This window comes from Ambystoma mexicanum, chromosome 2q (genome assembly GCF_040938575.1).
Source record: "Ambystoma mexicanum isolate Mex_15411 chromosome 2q, UKY_AmexF1_1, whole genome shotgun sequence".
NCBI classification, from domain to species: Eukaryota; Metazoa; Chordata; class Amphibia; order Caudata; family Ambystomatidae; genus Ambystoma; species Ambystoma mexicanum.
Window position 1 is genome coordinate 297,836,323 of NC_090924.1, and position 21,402 is coordinate 297,857,724.

Genomic DNA, 21,402 nt, shown 5'->3' on the forward strand with positions numbered 1-21,402 from the left:
GCTACCCAATCAAGTATTCTACCTTTAGCATGGGTGGGTTCCATACTTCTTTGGGTAAACCCTAATTCTGTAAGAGTATTGAACATAGTGATGGCAAGTTGGTCTTCCGGGTCATTGAAACCCATGTTGAAGTCTCCAAGGGTGAGTACTTGAGTGGAGTTTTTAAGGTTGGTGGATAAGATGGTATTAATGTCCTCATCAAATGTGCCTATTGGGCCTGGAGGGCGATAGATCACATGGATGTTGAGAGTTTGGGTATTATTGAGAGGAAATTTGACTGAGAGTAGTTTGCAGGAGGGGACATTGATGGTGGTAGCTAATCTCATAGTAAAACTACATTTGTGAATAATGGCCACACCTCCTCCTCTAGAGTTGGGTCGGTCTTGTCTCAGGATAGAATAATTTTCGGGGACTGCAAGCATGAGCATAGGGCCTGCTGCCGGATGAAGCCATGTCTCCGTGATAGCAAGGAGGTCAAGGTCTTCTTTAAGAATTAGGTTTGCACTTTCTGTTGCATGAGCTACTAACGATCTGCCGTTAATCAGGGCCCCCTTGATTTGGGGGCTCACTGTGGTTGTGGCAGTTATAGTGGGAGGGAATTCCTGTGTTATTTTGGTACTGCTCTGATTAGTGGGACTTTGTGTGGGTTTAGGGTGGGAGTTCTTAGGTGAGCTAGGTTTACGGGTATTTAGGCTGACAGTCTTGGATCTTAGTCTCTGTGCAGTAGGCAAAGAACGGGCGAGTTGCTCGTAGATTGTAGCAAGTCTAGCTCCAAGTCTTAAGTTCCTGTCTATGGTGGGGCATGGGGAACTAGTAGGTAGCACTAGATGTGGGTCATTTATAACTAAAGGTGAACTTCTAGTTGATTTAATGTTAGGCATGGTCGAATACATAGTGATCGGATGGTGAGGTGGCATGCTGAACAGTGCTATATTATTTATAAGCAGCAGGAGGCAGGCAGGCAGGCTGATGAACAGAGGAGACATGCTAAGTGGTTGTAGCAAGTGTATTCATAAAGGATAGATAATCTGGTGCTTAGGAGAGAACCTTGGATTTGGGCAGTTGCAAGGTTCAACTCTCAGACTGTGCCGTGGCGAGGCAGAGGACGTAGCGCATGGCAGGGAGAGATACTGGCCTCAGTCAGGTGAGTGGGGGAGTATAGATTCTGTCTTAATGCCCTAGTGGCGTGTAGCACGTGCGCATATAATGGCAGAGCATCAGTGGGCACTATAAGGGAGCTAACCTTTATACATGGGTGGCACATGGAGATGGTCTAGGAACATATGGCTGACAGGCAATAGTGAACCTCTGGGGTGGAATAGGCATACATCATGAGCTACCAAAAATTAAGAAAACAATAGGACAACAAGTCATGCACAATATCTAGAATCTAGACTGAGTTGAGATGGGATGATGATAACTAGAGTGTTATGCGTTAATGTGATATAAAACCCAAATGCTTAAAATGTTTTCTCAAGGTACAGAGATGGTGATGAGCTTAAGTCCCCCCCAAAAGCAGCTACCGGAGTGAAAGTGAGAAGTGGGAAAAAAAGATTTGCTAGAGTCCTTGCAAGGGCACAACCACCAATCACATTATGGGGAATATGAGCCCTGATTTTGCCGCCTTTTGTCCGTTTCAGAAATACTACCGCATCAGTGGTCACCCTCCTACAGAGGAGGGCCTTTCAAGACGAGAGATACATTTCTATTGAGCTTTCAGTTTTGTAGGCGCCACATATGTTTCCTTATTGGGTTGTCATGCAGGAGGTTTAGTCGCCCCACAGGTGTCTCCACTTGAGTGATCCACATGCTTCTAGAAAAAATTGTAGACCAATGTTCTGCTCTCAATAAAAAAAACTGAAGGTGCACCCAGTGCTGCCCTGTCTGTGAGAACCGCCCGGGAGGTGGGTGAACATAGTCCTGATTAATTGTTGCATGAGTCTATCGAGCGGGTCACCCTATTCGCTTGGACCCTTAACATGGGAGCGGCTACTACCCGAAAGGTTTGGCCCGCTCTGTAGGGGAATAATGCCATTAGCACCCGTGCTTTCAAAATGCAGATGTTAAAGCTGTTTTTAAACAGAAAGTTACTTTCAGCATTTGGAACACTGTTAAGGTTATAGTCCATTTTCAGTGTTGATTGCACTGGCATGAACAGCACAGACAACAGTTCGCAGCCAAAATGGGCAGGGTAGTTGATTCTGAGGGAAAATACATTTTTTCATTTTCTAAGGCTAAAAATCACCGGCAGCATCTGCATTTTTGATTTGCAGGTCCTGATGCAGAGCTGAGAATGGGAATAATGGCAGCCGCCGCCGGATGGCATGCACAGCTGTGAGGCTGCTCAGAGTTCGGACTTTCACTTCTGAATACAACCCCCATTTCAACCCCGTTTGATAGGCTGTACACCCCATTCACGGTGGTAATACATTTTACCCATTTACATGCTGAGAAAGGCTGTGCATTGTTTTGTGGTGCTTTCCTTTCTGATGTAAATAAATGATTGTTGAAAAAAGTATTTGGGGAATGACCGACACCAAAAAGTCTTTCCTGGGCTTCCCACTTAACCTTGACCGCTGATAGTCTGAGTAAGTAAAAGGGTTACTAACTTTCCTTTAACTGAGCATTTTTTCTTTCCGTAATCTCTTTATTTTTGTTGATTCTTCAACGGGGCTTTTCTTCTAAATTAAGTTCGAATGTAAAGTATGTTTTATTAGCTGTGTGTGGCAGGAAACCCTGTTCAGGTATAGTAAAAAATGTGGGAAGATAACTAAAGATGAACAAGACAAAAAAACACATACTTCTACGTTGGGTTCATGAGGTCAGTTGGATGTGTTAGGTTGAAGCTTCTCTCAGGACTTCTGACCAGGACTGGAGAGAGGTATCATCTCTGATCACTCTCAGCTGGTCGTTCAGATAGTCCTGAATTTCACCACATGCCATGTCCCACTCGATCTTTGGACCCACGCAGGTGTTGTTAAATATAAGACTTGTTAGCACCTTCTGTGTGATGCTACTTAAATCTCCAACCCCATGGAGTTCGGCCATGCTTTCATTTGTATTTGAGAGTTGTGCCACCTTCTTAAGTGGCCCAATCTTTTCTCGTGTGCTTGGCCATAGTAAGCATTCCAAGAAGTAACTACTGAATTGACACTATCCCAGACACCTTTTAGGTCACTTTGCTTCCTGCCTTGGTATAGCGTCGTTTGATCGACACCTGTTTTTACGACATGTGTTTTGCTGCAGCATTTGTGGCGAAACAAACGTTTTGCATTTCTTTTTGGGGTGGTGGGCAAGGGCATATAAAGGCTTGGGAAATAAAAAAAATAGGTAAATGACAGGGGAGTTGGAAGGGGGAACCCCCCCAAAAATAATTGTAAAACATTTCAAAACGTTCTTTTGGAATAAATTCTGCAGCAAAATACCCGTTGTAAAAACAGGTGTCGATGAAATGACATAGAACCCCGGCCTTTAATCAGCATGCATTTGTGCTGCACTAAATAGATCACTGCCCCTGAAGAGGAATTTTGAAAATTAAAGTTAATTATCGTCAAGAAGAATTGCTTTGATCCTAACTTTGCATTGACTATTGTTCATTATTTCTTGGTGTGTTTCATTACAAAGTATTTTATACGGAAGCTTCTGACATTTCACTATTACAGCCTTTTAAAAGTTAATTCTTAGGGACCGATAAAGTGCACTATGAGTCAAGGTGCAAATAACGAATGGCGCTGGCTTCATCTGTTTGAAAATGTCCCCACAAGTAATGTAACGGTTTATTGAGAGACCATTCTTAACACATGGAGCTCCTTCCCTCCCCACTCAAGGTGTCACGCAACAAACTAACCAATTCTTTTCTTCAGCCCTACTACAGACGTATATCAAGCCCCTTGGATACCTCCCCCTGAGCTAACAATGAGCCAAGAACCAGGCCCATGTACGGGAAATATATTGGTATTTATTTAAATCAAAGTAATAGAAATTAGCACGAAAATGTCGAACGCCACTTTATCCATGGCACAACACAATCAACTTCTCTCAGCATAAATAAATCACAAAAGTGAGTTGAAAAGAACACAATCGCAATTCTGCACTTTCTGCAAATTTCATTTCAAGAAATCATTACACTGATCAATAATGAAAGCAATTATCATGTAGTGTTGTGCGATTTTGATTTTCCTGCGGGCTTAAAAGGTTAGCTGTAGGATTTCAAGATTGGTACAAATGCATATGGCAATTATGATTTCGCCCACACTTTTGGTTTAAAATAAACACAGAGTGATTTAGCGGTTTGTTTTTCAAACCCCCTCTACTTTGGTCTGTGTTGGGGAAGTTGGACAGAAAAACTGGATTTCAGACCCCTCTCCACTGAAAGGCCTGTGTTGGCGAAGCTGGATAAAAAGGTTGGACTGATTTAAGAACAAACACATCCCTCTTCCTTAAAGAAGTCAGAGTCAGCAGGACAAAAAGGATTACCCAATTAAATGATAGGCTGTATTTTTCAGCAGACACTGGGAAGTGAGCTTTGTTAATTTCGAATTTTAACAAAATTCACCCCGTACTGTTCTGCCAAATGGGGAATTAAATTAATATGTTTAGTTAAATAGCCTAAGGATCTGCACAGTTTTTCCCCCTGCCCACTATAAAAGGAAAGGATTCAAGGCAAGCAGACTCCCCCACCTTTTGGTTTCCCAGGGCTCAGTTCTACTTAGATCGAAAGCCTCTGTTTAAAGTTCAGGAAATCCAGCTGCATCTCAGGATACTCTGGAAAAGAGGTCAGGGGTCTAGTCACTCCACTCTCAAAGATGGCCTTGCACTCTCCACCATAGGACACAGTCAGCTTTGAGGCCTTCCTAGAAATAGACAGCTCCACCAATATGCACTCTCAGCAATCTCCTCTGGTGTTTCCTTACAGCTGTCAGGTGGTACGTTGCAGCAGCCCTCTCTGTCTCTCTGTCTGTCTGCCTCCTGTTCCTGTGTGTGTGTGTGTGTGTGTCCTCCTCCCAGTGTAGTCCCCCTTAAATAACAGCAACGAGACCACCAGTTTTACAATCTTGGGGGAGTACCCAGCAATAATTCCTGCAACTAGGATTGGACAAGTTACCCTTCTCTCTCCTCCCAAACCCAACCTCCCAGTCAGGATCGGTTTAGGGGTCTGGAGCAACATATGGCAATTCTCATTTGTAATCACCATTTGTTCTCCTTTCAAATTTCTGGCAAAAACTAGTTATGCATCACAACTTCATAATTTTACTAGCAACTGCCATAATATACATATTTTCTAATTCAGCTAATCATGGGGAATTAGATAAGCTGACCACCAGGTCCGTACCATGTAGCACAGACATGCGCACATTTATGCCGTTTCCATACAAACCATAACAGGTAAGTTATTACCCATATCCCTAATTATATTCTCGACCCGCTCACCAACTCTCACATCTGGAACATGTTACGATCAGCCAGAAACACATCTTAGATAACCAATACAGTTCCCTGAGTCGCAGCTGGATTAATTATATATCTCCAAAATCGCCTGGAAATTACCTGAACAATGGAACATAGATGAAATCAGTATGGTTTATGGTTGCTGAGAAAAAGGCCTAAATGACAATGGCCCTTTTAAATTAATTGTGAATCTTCATTTGGGACAAATGGCCATTCTGCTGCCTTCTGGCCATTTGTTTTCACTGGGTCAGCCTGTACCTAGAGTTTTTTTTATCATACCCTTTGTGTTGGAAGCTTGCTCTTTGAAGTTGCTTCCCCCATTTTCACACATATTGGTCATGCTCCAGACAAGGGGAACTTCTCCTACAGTCAATGCCTTCCGAACGAGCAGGTCTGGAGAGCACTGAATTTTTACTTCTTTAGCAGGACACTTTATTGCACTTGGTAATTAGCTGGGGGATGTACAATCCAAACGGGCAGAGGGTTATTTCTTTGTGAAGTGTCCCACAGCCAGCAAAAAGTTATGTCTTGCGTTTACATTGTTCCATGAAAACAAAATGGCTTTTCAAAAGTCACTGGTGTTTTGTATGTGAAACATAACATACATAGCTTTTTGTCAACCCACACATCATGCATTTTCCCTAACATTTTTCTGTGAGCAGTGTTAGGCAAAGTTTGCATGCAGTACCCGATGGGACCACTACACACAACTATGACTACAGGTGTAAGCAAAACCAACCTTTGCTATAAGACTGTACCACACAGTTTTTGGTAGCGAGCTGAGCAGCCAGGCTTATCTCAAGATGAAATGTGAGCTGTAATGATGTTACACAGAGGTCTACAATCACAAGTTTTCAAATAGACTCTTATACTCAAGGTTTCTTGGTAAAACACTTATTAATTTATTACACAGTCAGTTAGAAAACATTCACTAAAAGGAGGCAATCAATATCACACAAAAATATACTACAATTCTTCACACTGTCTGGTTCTGATGATTGTAAACTACTTTGAAGGAGGAGCAGAATGGCGGTCAGAGCATTTGAAGTAGGAGCAAAAAGGCATACGTTAATAAAACGAATAGTAGAATTATTCTTAAACAGTGCAAATAGTTTGAGCTCACCAGAGGAGTTGTTCCAATGCAATAGGTAGGCCAAAGTCAATGGGCTTGAGTCTTGTATAAGTAAAAATGGTTCTGGTAGTTAAACGGAAAAGTCTTTGCCACGGTTCTCAGAAGTAGTTCATAGAAGAAAGATTCATATGTCGGGTCACAAGTTGACTAGGCTTGCAAGTTGCCAATGTTTCACGCACTTTCGCAGTGAGTGGTAAGTTCTCTCGGTCAGGTTTTCACAGTACCTTATTTTGAAGAAAAGATGTAGCTGAGGACTTCTGTTCCTGGCAGTTCCTGCAGATCTCGCTGTTCCTGAGCCTCAGTCATGGGGACAAGAGGGAGGACGTCAGGGGACTCCTGCACTGCACGGGGACTGGTCACAAGGCTGGCAATTCTTTGATTCCAGTAGCTGTCGTCGAGCACACAAACTGGTGTCCTTTTCCCTGGCTATTCGGTTTCCTGCAGCACTCTGAGGAAAATACAACCAGTTCCGAGAATGGTATCCAGGTGGCTTACGAGTTGATTGGTCCCACCAACTCAAAGGAAGAAGTCGTCCTTGAATGGCTTCTCTGTCAAGATAAACTTGACGATTCAGACCTGCAGCAAGGCTTAACCGGGCAAACCAACGGTCCAGGAGTTGCAGCAGCTGTTCTCTTCCAGCTTGTCTTTGGTTCTTTCGTTCCAGTGGTTGACTCTGCCTTCCAAGCCAAGAGACTCGCCTTTTAAACAGTTTTCTCCCACTCTTTCCAGCCCAGCTGCCACTCACCCAGTAGGGTGGCTGTCCTTGCCGGACAGTCAGCCTGCCAATCACGCCAAAGTGCATTTGGGTCTGCTAGGAGACTAAGCTCAGGGAGTTTCGGGCACCTCCCTCACTTCCTGTCCACCCCAGACACTTAGGCGCCAGAGGCGATCTTCAGTCCTGAAGCCCGCCAAAGGCGTAGGAACAATGGGACCAAACCTACTTTGGCGCGCAGAGACAAACTATAGAAGGACCTTTCCAAAAATAAATTGCGAAAAAAGAAGACCGGGACCCGTTTAAACAAAGGAGGCTCAGACGCCATCATGAAAAACATGGCTCCCGCGATTTAACGCTACCGGTGTTCGCGGTCGGGAAAAATCATGGTAGTTCGTTGTAAAACCACCGCCACCAGCCATTTCAAGAGGAAAGGGTAGCATTGGACTGCTACATCAGTTTCTAGACATAGGGGATACTAGGTAACCCCTCCAGCACTCTATTGTAAGATAGGGTGTGCTGGGTCTAGGAATTTAAAAAGACTGGTAAAGTCAATTTAACTTTACTTTCTCTGTGAAACAGTAGTTTACCCCAGAGAAGGTATCTAAACCTTGGGACCGCCTAAAAGGCCTCCCTGTGTCACTGCACTGAGGGTGCTGTGTAACACACATGAAACGATGATGCCTATGGAGTTGTCTAAAACTCCATAATCAAAGAAATAAACACAGAAAACAAACAGAATTAAAAAAGTACAAAGTCCCAAAGTCCCGCAAAAGAGGCGGGGGTCTCTAGGGTAGAGAAGAATTAGCACATTTATGAGAATTCTTCCTAACAAGCAACGATACATTTTCACATGTAAACTGCTTTTACTTGTACACACCTATGCAAGCCGTTTTTGTTTCACTGTATAAAAATCCTATTTTCTGTGTGAAAGGGATCTTTTATTCCTCCTTCTTTTGTGAATTAAAATGCTGCTTTTCCTTGGTAATGACAAGTAGGCCCCTTTTCCACATGGCTCTTCAATTTTACTTGAAAAAAAACAAGCTGTTTTTGTTTGTGTTTAAAATCCTGCTGTTCATGTGAAAGGGACTTCTGTTTGGGGTCTTTGAATACACCCCAAAGTAAGCTCAGTGTGCACTGCATGTGTAAACATATGCCATTCTGCTCAGTTTGTTCCTTATTGTTTCTCTAACAAGACCCATCTACATTTATTTATTGTTTGCTTGTTTGGTGCTTATATGGTAAGTACATTCTGTTTCAAAGTGCTCACAGTGCAACAGGGAGGGAACATGGGAATGAAAGACATTAGAAACACAAAAACATTAAATACAGTGGAGGGGAAAAAAGGACAGAACTACTATGTCTTGTGAGTATTTGGAACATGCAAGTGCGGCAAAGAAGAGGGCAGTGGGGGTAGGTGTAGGGGTATCCGTCCTCGTGGGTGAGCCACATATAAGGTGCAAGGTATGGTAAGTGCTACACGGTCTGGAGCCGTGTTGGGTGGAAAGTGCGAGCCTCCAGGGTGGAGGGTGTGCTGAGGCAAGTGCTGAAGTTAGACAGAACTGGGGCGATTGGGTGTGGGAGGTCAAGGGCCTTGAGGATGCATAAGGGCCCAGGACACCAATCACAGCAACTGTGAGATTAGCATAGGAGAGAAGAATGGAAGGAGAAGGCAAAGAGGAAAGTCTTGAGGAGCTTCTGGAATTCAAGAAAGTCCTGCTTTAGACACAGAGGGAGTGGGAGGCTGTTCCATAGGAGGGAGGCAGCTGAGGAAAGCGATCGACCTCCTGCCCTCTCTTTAGCTAAACTCTTGACACCAAAGAATTGGTGCCAGAGGAACGTAGAGGTCTACAGAGAGAGTATTTAGTAAACGGGAGTTGCAGATAGTGGTTCCTGGCTCCTAAAGCCTTGTGGATGATGTAGAGGGATTTAAATTTAATCTGTGCAGAAACTGGGAGCCAATGAAGACTTTTTAGGGCCGGAGAGATGCAGTCACTGGGTTTAAGCCCAAGGATAATTCTTGCAGCCCTATTTTGGATTAGCTGGAGGGGGTCGCAGAGTGGAAGAAGGAAGATTGAGGAGGAGGCTATCGCAATTGTCAAGCCTGGCGAGAGCCAGGGCTTGGGTAACATTGAGCATCTGGGGGAAAGTGAAAAAAGGGAGAATTCCTTTGAGAAGGAAGAGCTGAAAGTGGGACGTCTTGGAAATGTCCTGAGTGTGAAGGAGGAAAGAGAGAGAAGAGTCGAAGATGACTCCAAGGTTTCTTGCTTCAGAAGAATGAGCCGGGGGAGAGTCCATGGAGGCAGGCCAGAGTGAGGGGAAGAAGGAGGGAGCAGGGTTCCCAATGGGAAGGATCTCAGTTTTGCTGGCATTGAGGCAGAGATTGTTGGAAGTGCACCAGGAGTGGATGGCAGATATGCAGCCTGGGATGATGGAAAGTGCAAGAGGGTCAGCAGGAAATTTGAAAAAGAGTTGTGTGTCATCTGTACAACACTGGAAGTTGGGAGAGAAGGAGGAGGTGAGGCATGCCAGTTGAGCAAGGTAGATGTTGATGAGCCCAGGGGAAAGGATAGAACCCTGAGGGACACCAAAGGTGGAGAAGGAAGTAGGAGTGGAGAAGGTGCCCAGGCTGACTTTGGAAGAGTGGCCAGTTGGGAAGGAGGTCTGCCAATCCAGTGCCCATTCTGAGATACCAGGGGTATTGTGAAACCTTTGTATGAGGATGGAGTGGTTGACCGTGTCAAAGGCAGCGGAGAGATCGAGTAGGATGAGGGCAGCTGGGGAGTTCGAGTCCAGGAAAGCGAGCAGTTCTTCACGGGTGTTCAGGAGTGCAGTTTCTGTGCCTCTGGATGCTCAGAATCCAGATTGATGGCTGTGGAGCCCACCATCAAGTTCAGTATGCAAGTTGAGGTGGGGCAAGGCCAGCTTCTCCAGCAGTTTCCCCAGGAAGGGGGTGATGGAAATAGGGTGATAGTTGGCTGGACAGGTAGGGCCTGCTGAAGATTTTTTCAGGAGGGGGCACACAAAGGAGTGCTTGAGGTAGGAGGGGTAAGATGCAGAGGCAAAAGTGCGGTTGCAGAAATCAGCGAGTGCAGGAGCAAGAGAGCCAATGCTGTCCTTGATGGTTCTGGATGAACAACGGGAACCCTGTTTGGAAGAGACCTTCATGGATGTTTGGAAGAGACCTTCATGGAGCGGACAACTCTGGTAACTTCTTCAGGTGTGAAAGGGTCGAAGGAGGAGAGGGAGGAAGGAGGAGTGTGAGGGGTAAAGGGAGGCAAGGGGTGTGGGATGGGTTGGGCGGGTGAGTAACAAGGGTGTTCAGAATGTCTTGAGTTTTTGTGGCGAAGTGTGTGGCCAGTGTGTTGCAGAGGGCCACGGAAGGAATAGGGGAGGGGGAGACTGCGGAAGGGTTGGCTAGTTCCCTGCAGATTTTGAAAAGTTCAGCCGTGTTGTTGGATGCACCAGATACCCGTTCCTGAATGTGGGCCCTTTTTTTGGCACGTATGGGGAGTGTGTATTGCCTTTGGAGCAGGCGACAGGCCAGTTTGTCAGATGGTGAGCCTGAGGTTGGCCACTTCTATTCAGCCGCTCTGCACTTTTGTGTCAGGGCTGCAAGTTCAGAGTCGTACCGGTTGTTATGCTTGGAGATGGGTATCAGGCAGATCCTCATGACTGGGGTACGAATGTCAAGAGTATTGGTGATGGCCAAGTGGAAGTTGCTGAGAACACAGTCAGTGATAGTCTGAGGTATGGAAAGCCATAGAGAAGAATTACCGGGCCGAAATTCTTCAGGCAATAAAAGGCTTTTATGACACACAAATCTCCAATTCTACAAACTAGAATTTTTTTTTTCCAACAAACCAAGACTGTGAGGCAATACAAAAAGCGTTTTCTGAAAAAATACTCAAAGCACAACACAATAATGGGGGTTCCGGAGAAGTTAATGCCAACACTACCCCTCAGGCTCCCATTATTCAATGGAAAAAAAATGAAAACCTCCTATTTTGATTTGAAGCCATTACAGAGGACTCCCTTATAAAAATTCTTAAAGACATGTGTCCTACGTCATGTCAGACAGACATTCTCCCTGCTAAAATTGTCCTGTAACATTTGGTTATTTTTGCACCATTTCTTACTCGCTTCGTAAATGCCTGCTTCTATGACAACGATGTGCCTGACTCCTTAAAAAATGTAACAGTAACTCCACTATTGAAAAAGCCTAATTTAGATCGGGCAATTCATTCTAATTTTAGGCCTATAACCAAAGTTCCACTTAAGTTGAAATTAGTGGACAAAGTTGCTGCCATACAATTTCAAAAACATCTAGAGGAGCTAAATATACTCCATCATTGCCAAACAGGCTTCAGAAGTTTTCATGGAACAGAGACTGCTATGCTGGATTTACAGACTGAAATGTTGAACATCATTGATGAGAGCGGATCAGGGCTACTGATGCTTTTAGACTTATCAGCAGCCTTTGATCTCGTAGATCATGTTAATTTGTTACAGCGAATCCAAGACTTAGACAAATGCTCTTCTAACACAGTCAAATGGTTCAAGGCATTTCTGAGCAACAGGACATCGAGGATTGTATGGCAGACTTCTTCCTCATCCCCAGAACCTATTATATGTGGAGTCCCTCAGGGATTGTGCCTGTCCCCAGCTCTCTTTAATATTTGCTGTCGTCTTTTGTTTCATCTATAGGAATCGATCGGATTATGTTTCACAAATTACGCTGACTATACAAATACAAAATACGAATATGGGTGACCGGTAATGGGATGTGCCTCAGTAGTGAGAAGAACGAGCTTCTTATTTTTGGCTCACCACAAGCGAGAGAAAACTCTGCTCTGCATACGCCAATGTTGACATTGATCAGCATCCAATAAAAACTGTTGAGAAAGTGAAGACACTAGGCGTTGTAATTGAGGCATCATGCATTGCTGATGCTCAAGTTGGTAATGTCACAAAAAGTGTACATTATTATCTGCGAATACTACGGCTGATCAAGCCCTGTATTTCAGATAGTAATTGCATAACACTGGTCAGAGCCCTAATTCTACCAAGACTTGATTATTGTAATACCTTGCTTGGTGGGGCAAGTAAATCATGTTTTAAAAAACTGCAGATCCAACAAAATGATACTGTCATAGTCGTGAATAAGGTTTCTAGATTCAAGCATGTATCATCTTTCAGAAGGAAACTGCACTGGCTCCCGGTGGAAGCGAGGATGCAGTTTAAAATCAACGTGCTGACACACAAGTGTTTGTTTGATAAAGCTCCTGCCTACCTAAAAACACAAATTAATGTCCAGAGTTCTGCTAGGACCACGAGATCTAAAGACTACAAGAGATTGTTATGTCCTAAATTTAAGCGAGCTAAAGGGAAAGAAAGGTCTTACCCAGTAAGAGCTGCTATAGCCTGAAACAAATTGCCAATAGACCTGCGCTGTGAGGAGAGTCTTCCTGCTTTTAAAAAGCACTGAAAACACTTATTTTCTTAAATCACTATGCAGTACTTCTTCTCCTTCCATTTATTTGATCTGTATTCTCCGCGCCCTGATCCCTGCGGGCTGTGGCGCGTAAGAAACATAAACATAAACAAAAATAAACATAGGTTGCGGGGCAAAAGGGGATGAAGATGGAAGCGAAGGCAGCAGCTGTCATTCGTTTCATCGGGCGGATGTTCGTGAGCGAGGATGGCAGGGCTTTTGAGGGTGCAGTCAGAGGGCTGAAGAGACCCGAGGAGCAGAGAGAATGGTCTGAGCAGGAGAGCGGGGTGAGCAGAGGTCAGAGTGGATGAGGGCATCCAGAGTGTGTCCAGCCGAGTGCGTTGGACCACAAGGAAGAATGTAGAGGGATAGAGAGGTGCAGAAGTCAATGAAAAGAGTGGATGTTGTGACAGGCAAGTCCAATTGTGTATCACATTGACCATTCACTTGGCGGCTTCCTTCTAGGGGGTCTCTCTCTGCCCCTTTGACACTCATGCGCTTTTGCAGCGCCATGGGTGAACAAGCGGTCCTTTTGAGGGACTGAAGCACGACCCTTCATCTGGTCTCCTTCCTTCGCCTCGCCTCTGCGCTACAGAGCTCCCGCTTCCACTTCACTCCTGTGTAATTCCTCGGCTGCAGCACGGCTTCCCACAACTCTCTTCAGCGTCTCACCTCTCTCCTCTCACCATCGCGCATGTGCACCTTTTATACACCTGAGTTGTGTAAAGGGGTTGCAGGTGTGAGTCCTCTTCCTTAATTGCCTCACTATAGTTAGGCTTATTAGCAAGACATGCCTAATCCATACAATAAATGTGCAATGATTAATGTATTCCACAAAACAGCTCCTCATTGGTATGGATATGAATTGTATAATTCATAAATTACAAAAAATCCCACTAAACAGCTTCCTTCCCTTACCGTGCTGAGTGAACCAATTTAGATGTATGTGTACTTAATTTTTGCATACTTAAACCTAAACAAAAGGGCACTTCACCTCTTAATTATCGAAAAAAATACTCATATTTTATTGTTTATCACACCATATTGACAATTCTAATATACACAATTAAAAATATTCCAAACACATATTCAACAATGAGTCATTGTATGTACATCTTTCTTCATTACAAATGAAGGCATAGACATATCTGCTTAGACAAACCTTTTATATGCCTTACTGGGGGTGTGTTCTCTTTTATAGAACGAACCCCACTCTTATTTCTGCCCTTCCTAATTTCTCTGGGCAAAGCGGACTGTGCCAACACTTTTATAAAAATGTGTTTCTAGGACCAGCATGGAAATATATCTTTAAGAATAAGCTAGGTCAGTAATCCCTATGGCGAATCCTGCTGGTACTGTCTTCAGGGCACATAGGCTTAGTTCATATAGTGGTTTTCACCCACTTAATGGTTTGTCGTAATTTGCAATCTTTCTAAAAGACAAATAAAACAGTTGCATTTTAAAATATGGTTAAAATAAAACATTTTTATGCAAAAAACGAAATACATCTGTTACGGTTTCAACTCTTTTGGCATTATAGACAGCAGGGATACATAATTGCTTAAGTGGTCTAGATTATTGTCCACTACCACACTTCATCTTATATTCAACATGATTTAATCTCTTCATTTAATGTGTCTGCAAAAGTGCATTTTACCCTTTGAAACTTGATTTCCTTGGGCTGACCGTCTCTTTCCAACACATATTTGTTAAAAGACTTCTTCTAAGCGGTGGGGGGGGGGAAGGGGGGGGAGGGGGGGAGAGAGAAGGGAGGGGGGGAGGAGAGAGAAGGGGGATATTACATGTCTCTATATGATAATTTATCACCCTATTCTCAATGTAAGTAAGCTGAACGCTCACCTTTCGCTAGATCTTCAATCTTTTCTCGTGCGGGCTGGTTCCTGTTAGCACTGTGCGGGCACTATTACTGCCCAATGGAGTTCTCTTTGTCTAAGGAACGGGGCGTCTCCCTACTAGTATGTGGCTTTGTTCTGTAACAGAAGAAATAAGCCGTTGTTACTTGTCAAGACGATGTCAGTGGTCACCTCCACACCCTCTTTTTGGAAATGAAGCTTACCAGAGTGATAAAATCTACTACCTTCAAATTTCCTTCATTTCTATAGGGGGACTTCATCTCTCATCGCCGTTCATGCGGCCACCCGAGGCATGTTCTAATTAAAACAGAATCATATGATGAAAAACGGGGGGAACAACATTAGATTTCTCTTTAATGGATCCCACACTATTCAATGTATACTTTGTCCCTCTGTCTCACCTCATGGGTCTATATGCCGACTGATATCCCGTGCACGGTGTGTCTGCAGTCGAGCGTGCCGCTCGCGGAAAAACGTCTGCTGTTCGGTCGTGCTACGAGCCTACTAACGCTCTTGTTTCATTTTAAGCAGATAGTGTGTCACATGATATTTATGCGTACCTACGTCTCGTGATATAACGTGACCCGCAATCCTTCTCTTAAAGGTATACCTATTCTGTTTGAGTGTCGCTGCTCTTAACATGACGCGCAAATGTACGATTTACAAGTGTTACACGTTAGGAAATTTAGCGTCTCTAATGCGCTCTGTCATGTTACAATTGGCATATGCCATGCCGTTTTGTGCTATTCACTTATTCTCTTATAAGATGTTACGTATTTCACAGACAGGGTGCATGTTGTAAAAAAAAAAAAAAAAAAAAAAAAACTTCTAACCCAAGTGTCTTGTTCATATTTTGTCATGTATGAAAAGGGACCATTCAATGGAAATATTTAATCCGTTTCTTACAGTGTCTAGGGAATATATCCATTTCTGTTCTGTTTGTCTTAGCTTTAGATCTCTATTACCTCCTCTTGGTTGCGCAGTTATTACTTCTATAATGAACCAATGGATGTCATGTACTCCATGGTGGGCGCTTCTAAAATGAGCCACTAGAGGTTTTTCGGGAACCTGGTTCTTCACACAGGATCTGTCTTGACAAGTACCAATGGCTTATTTCTTCTGTTACAGAACAAAGCCACATACTAGTAGGGAGACGCCCCGTTCCTTAGACAAAGAGAACTCCATTGGGCAGTAATAGTGCCCGCACAGTGCTAACAGGAACCAGCCCGCACGAGAAAAGATTGAAGATCTAGCGAAAGGTGAGCGTTCAGCTTACTTACATTGAGAATAGGGTGATAAATTATCATATAGAGACATGTGATATCCCCCTTCTCTCTCCTCCCCCCCTCCCTTCTCTCTCCCCCCCTCCCCCCCTTCCCCCCCCCCCACCGCTTAGAAGAAGTCTTTTAACAAATATGTGTTGGAAAGAGACGGTCAGCCCAAGGAAATCAAGTTTCAAAGGGTAAAATGCACTTTTGCAGACACATTAAATGAAGAGATTAAATCATGTTGAATATAAGATGAAGTGTGGTAGTGGACAATAATCTAGACCACTTAAGCAATTATGTATCCCTGCTGTCTATAATGCCAAAAGAGTTGAAACCGTAACAGATGTATTTCGTTTTTTGCATAAAAATGTTTTATTTTAACCATATTTTAAAATGCAACTGTTTTATTTGTCTTTTAGAAAGATTGCAAATTACGACAAACCATTAAGTGGGTGAAAACCACTATATGAACTAAGCCTATGTGCCCTGAAGACAGTACCAGCAGGATTCGCCATAGGGATTACTGACCTAGCTTATTCTTAAAGATATATTTCCATGCTGGTCCTAGAAACACATTTTTATAAAAGTGTTGGCACAGTCCGCTTTGCCCAGAGAAATTAGGAAGGGCAGAAATAAGAGTGGGGTTCGTTCTATAAAAGAGAACACACCCCCAGTAAGGCATATAAAAGGTTTGTCTAAGCAGATATGTCTATGCCTTCATTTGTAATGAAGAAAGATGTACATACAATGACTCATTGTTGAATATGTGTTTGGAATATTTTTAATTGTGTATATTAGAATTGTCAATATGGTGTGATAAACAATAAAATATGAGTATTTTTTTCGATAATTAAGAGGTGAAGTGCCCTTTTGTTTAGGTTTAAGTATGCAAAAATTAAGTACACATACATCTAAGTTGGTTCACTCAGCACGGTAAGGGAAGGAAGCTGTTTAGTGGGATTTTTTGTAATTGGTGTTTCATTATCCTCACCCACTCAGCCCCTAAAAAGAGGATAGGTACAGCTCAAGCAATATTCAATTGTATAATTCATATCCATACCAATGAGGAGCTGTTTTGTGGAATCAAACCTCATGCCTTCAATTCGGTTAATGGCACTCCTGGTGTCTTGGACAAAAGAGGACATTTTGGACATAAAAGGACGTAAATATGTGTCTGCAAACTTGTACAAAGGCCCCAAATGGAAGAAACTCCTGACACGATTGGTTGACCTGGAGGGTGTTGCACATTTTTTAAAATCTTTGGTAGGATATAAAAGATTGGTACACAGGCTCCCTTCCTTACCAAGTATTCAGCTCCTTGTTTGCTAATACATTTGTTGTCTAGTGTACCTTCCACCTTGGATTCAATGATTTTGATAAGTTCGCCAGATGGATCTCCAGGTAATTTCTGATAGCTTAAGCTAAATGTACCTTAAGGAGGAATTGATGAATCTCAACTCGGAACAGGAAAGCATCATGATGTTTAGTAATGACAAAACCAAGGCCTTTCTTTATTCAGAACCCTAATTTCTTCCTGAGATAAGGTAACTGATGAGAGATTCACAACCATGAGTCTGGCTTATTGTCCTCACCTGATTGTATTGCCATCCTTGTCCTTGATTTCCTTGACCTAAAAAAGGTTGATGTCCCTGAGTCTTTGATGTAATTCTCCCTCTGCTTTTTCTACCCCCGTTGGGATTGGAATTGATAGACCCCCGGTTCCCACCCTGATTGTATGAGGTACCAGGTGTGTTATCATCCGAGGAACTATCAGCACTGGAACTGTAAGAAGTGCCTCTAAACCTGACCCTGCGGTTCCTTCTTAGATTGTTGGATAATTACTAGATCCAGAAACATAATCAGATTTAATATACGGAAAGGGTTTATCATGAGCGAAGGTATTCAAAACTTTTTAAAGTTTACGTATTCTGTCATCAGTAGAATCAACCTTGAATTCCGTCAACTCCTTCATTTGTTTATCCAGTTTGTTTTTAAAGTCGTCCAAAGAAAAGGCTGTTTTTATATGCCCCTCTATCTTTTTAAGGTCTATCGCTATTTGTTTAGACACTTCTTGAGCTGTTTCGATGATCAGTACCAGCCAATCCCTACCAAATTTGTTATAGATGTAACTCCATTTGATTCGAAAATTGTCACTGTCCAAAAATAAGCAGGGTTCATTCCGGACAATTGAACCTTGGGATAAAGCTTTCACCTTTAAGTATTCCAACACTATGGATCTGTGTAGCTCAGTACGTATCAGTCTTTTACTGATTTGGGCTAATTCATCCCACTGATTCCCTACTGGTGAATTGGCTGGTAACTGATCTTGATTAAGCCCAGAAACAGTACCTAACAATTGAGCAATGTAATCTTCACTGTATGCTAAACATTTATCACTATTTACCATGATGAACATAAGTTGTGTGGTAATGTTGAGAGACAAGAGATTCGGAACAACTCCCCCGAAACCCAATGGGCCTCAAAATATGAGAACAAATTAACGGGACGTTGTGCCAACTCAAGAACGGTTAAAAACCATTTTGTTAGTAGCGATAACATCAGCCGGCAGGGTGAGTGAGTTGCAGGCATTATCCTGTAAACCTCTGTTTACCACTTTTTACAAGGATAAGGTTGTCCTTAAGGTCAAACCCTCTTTTCTACCTTCGATTGTATCGGATTACCATTTTCCACAGAAAATTGTGCTTTGGGCCTTCTATCCTCCACCTCACCCTGGCAAGGAAGAGGAAAGATTCCATAGACTCGGTCAGAGGAGAGCTGTAACCTTTTATATTTCAAGGATGGCAAAGTTATGGTAGCACAACCAACTTTTCACTGGTTATACAGGGCACACACCAGATCTGTCAGTTATCAAACAGACTCTATCCAGATGGATCATACTGACTATTTTGGAGTGCTACAGGTTAGCTGGGAAGGATCCCCCAGAAGGTTTAAGGGCTCATTGCACTAGGGGCATGGCAACTTCCTGTTCCCTTCAGAAGGGAGTTTAGATTAAGGACATCTGCAATGCACCTACCTGGTCCGCCTTGCACACGTTCACAAAACATTATTGTTTAGACACCTCTAACAATGAGGGAATATTTCGGAAGGCAGTTCTATGCTCCATTCTGGCCAAATATCAACTATCAATTCTTACTCCCTCCTCCAAAAGAACCCACTACTGCTTTGGGAGACTATCATCAAATGAGGAATACGTGGGAGGACGCAATCAATTCGAAGAACAAGTTACTTACCCCTGGTAACGTTCTTTCGACTGGATGTTCCTCCACGTATTACCACGGGTAAGTAACCTTTTATTCTTAAAGTTAAGAAGCAATCTAACTGTACTGTGAAGTTAATAACAGTTCAATTGGCTTATGATACAAGCGTACAAGCCTTACTTGAAGCTAAGACAGTGCCACCAAGGCTTCTAGGTAATTACATGGTCTGATACCTGGCAGAAATGTGCAGGAAAACGTGGGGAAGGGAAACTGGCTGCTTGTAAAAACTATCTTGAAGTTGACATAGCCTATAGTGGCAGAGTCTGTGGAAGACAGAGAGAAGTGAGTGTTAAACACAAACCCAAGTTGTTATTGTGGCAGACCGACAAGAGAGGCAAAGAGGCTGCCCCTTTTGAAGAGAGTAATTTTAATCAGCCTTGCCTACTTGAAGGTGTTGAAGTACTTTGAAGTGTATCTTGTTGAAGCCTGTCTACCCATACAAATTACTGAAGCTGTGGTAGTAGCCCAAAGTACTGAAGCTGTGGTTGTATATCTGGTTTTCAGTATATGCAACATTGTAGTAGTCTAAACAAAGTGGAGTACTGTGAAACAAATATGACTGCTCGCATAGTTAATCAAGTAGAAGTGAAGTTATTGAAGTGGAAACAGCAACACTGAAAAGTCATCCTGACAAATATACCCTTCTGAACTCTAAAACTGTACTTACGGAAATGCAAACTTTTAACCAAGAATTGTGTATCACCGACATTTGTGGATATTGCATTTCTTTTGAACTGTGGCAAGTCTTCTTGAAGAGGTGACAAAGCATCGTGGCTGGGATTACCATTGGCGCTATTTGGTGGCAGTGGAAAGTGGATATTTTACCAAGGAGAAGAGATTTGCTATTATTGGAACTTTGGTTAACAAACTTTTACATTGTTTTTGAAACATCAGGAACTGATTTGAGACATTTCTTTCTTTCGTTGAACACTAACAGCATTGACCTTGAATTCTGGGGAAGGGAAATCACCCAGGACAATATAGGGTTATTCAGTGACTCTGAAAGTTGTATATGTTATGTTGTATTGCCATATATTTCCTTTGTGTATTTGTTGCTCAGTGTGAGGGCCAGATATTCTGTGATAGTGAGTGTTTCCCCTTAGCTTTGGTTAGACACGGAAATCCTCAGCAGAATAGAGATAGTGAGGCATTTTGAATATATTTCTTTTAAGAAGAAAATGGCATATGTTGATAAATCATCAAACAGTAAATTGTCCGCCTTCACACCTTGAAAATTCTTAAAAATCCCACTAGACCTGCAGGGTGAGTTCCTTGATTAACATACTTGACCTAAGAAAAAGGCACTTGCCACATGGTGACGGGTGAAAAGATATTGACCAGTGCTTTCTGTAAAGTGGAGAATGTCAACATAAGCACACTTCATATTTGGTGCAATTTTGCCAACCAAAGGCCAGCCATGATCAGTGAATCTGTTATTTGCCATTTACTTTAAACAGATTTGGAGTAAATGTTAAATAAAGTTTTCAAACTTGCCAACAAGGTTGAATACCATGCAAATGGTACTCGCCCTTCACAAAATATGCTCGCCAATGCAAGTGGGCTAGTAGATTTTGCGAGCCCTGGCCTTGTGTTACTGATCCCTCATAGTACCCACCCGTGTATCCATTTATTCAGAAGAAACCCTCAAATAAGTTCCAAATGCAGCTATAAAGTCTGAAAATAAGATTATTGTTTTTTTTTAATGTATTCATTTTGTATTTATTTATTGTGACCTGCTTTATATTAATAAACTACAATGGTAGAAGACCCTGAGAGTTTGTGGAGCAAAGTCTCGGGTCTACTGCATTCTCACAAATCAAGGATGATCCACTCTTTTGTTTTAGTCGATTTTCTAATATTCTACAAACTAGGTGGCCACTTAAATAAACAAATCTTTATTTCCTAAATTCCCAAATACATTTTATTACAAAAATATAAAAATCTTAATTTTATGAAATTACAAAAAAACTTTACACAATTTTTAGCGAGACCATTTTCCTCGAACAGTATAAAAGCTGGGTGCCTCTAAGCTTGTGCTACCTCTTAGTCTTCAAAGTGAGGTCAGTGATACTCTTTAGAAATATCCCACTAAACAATTTGCACAGGACTCAGATGATTTCCCACTGAAATTAATTTGCTCAGTTCGATCTCCATATCATCTGCTGTTATATCCTCTCAACATGTTTCGATTCATTT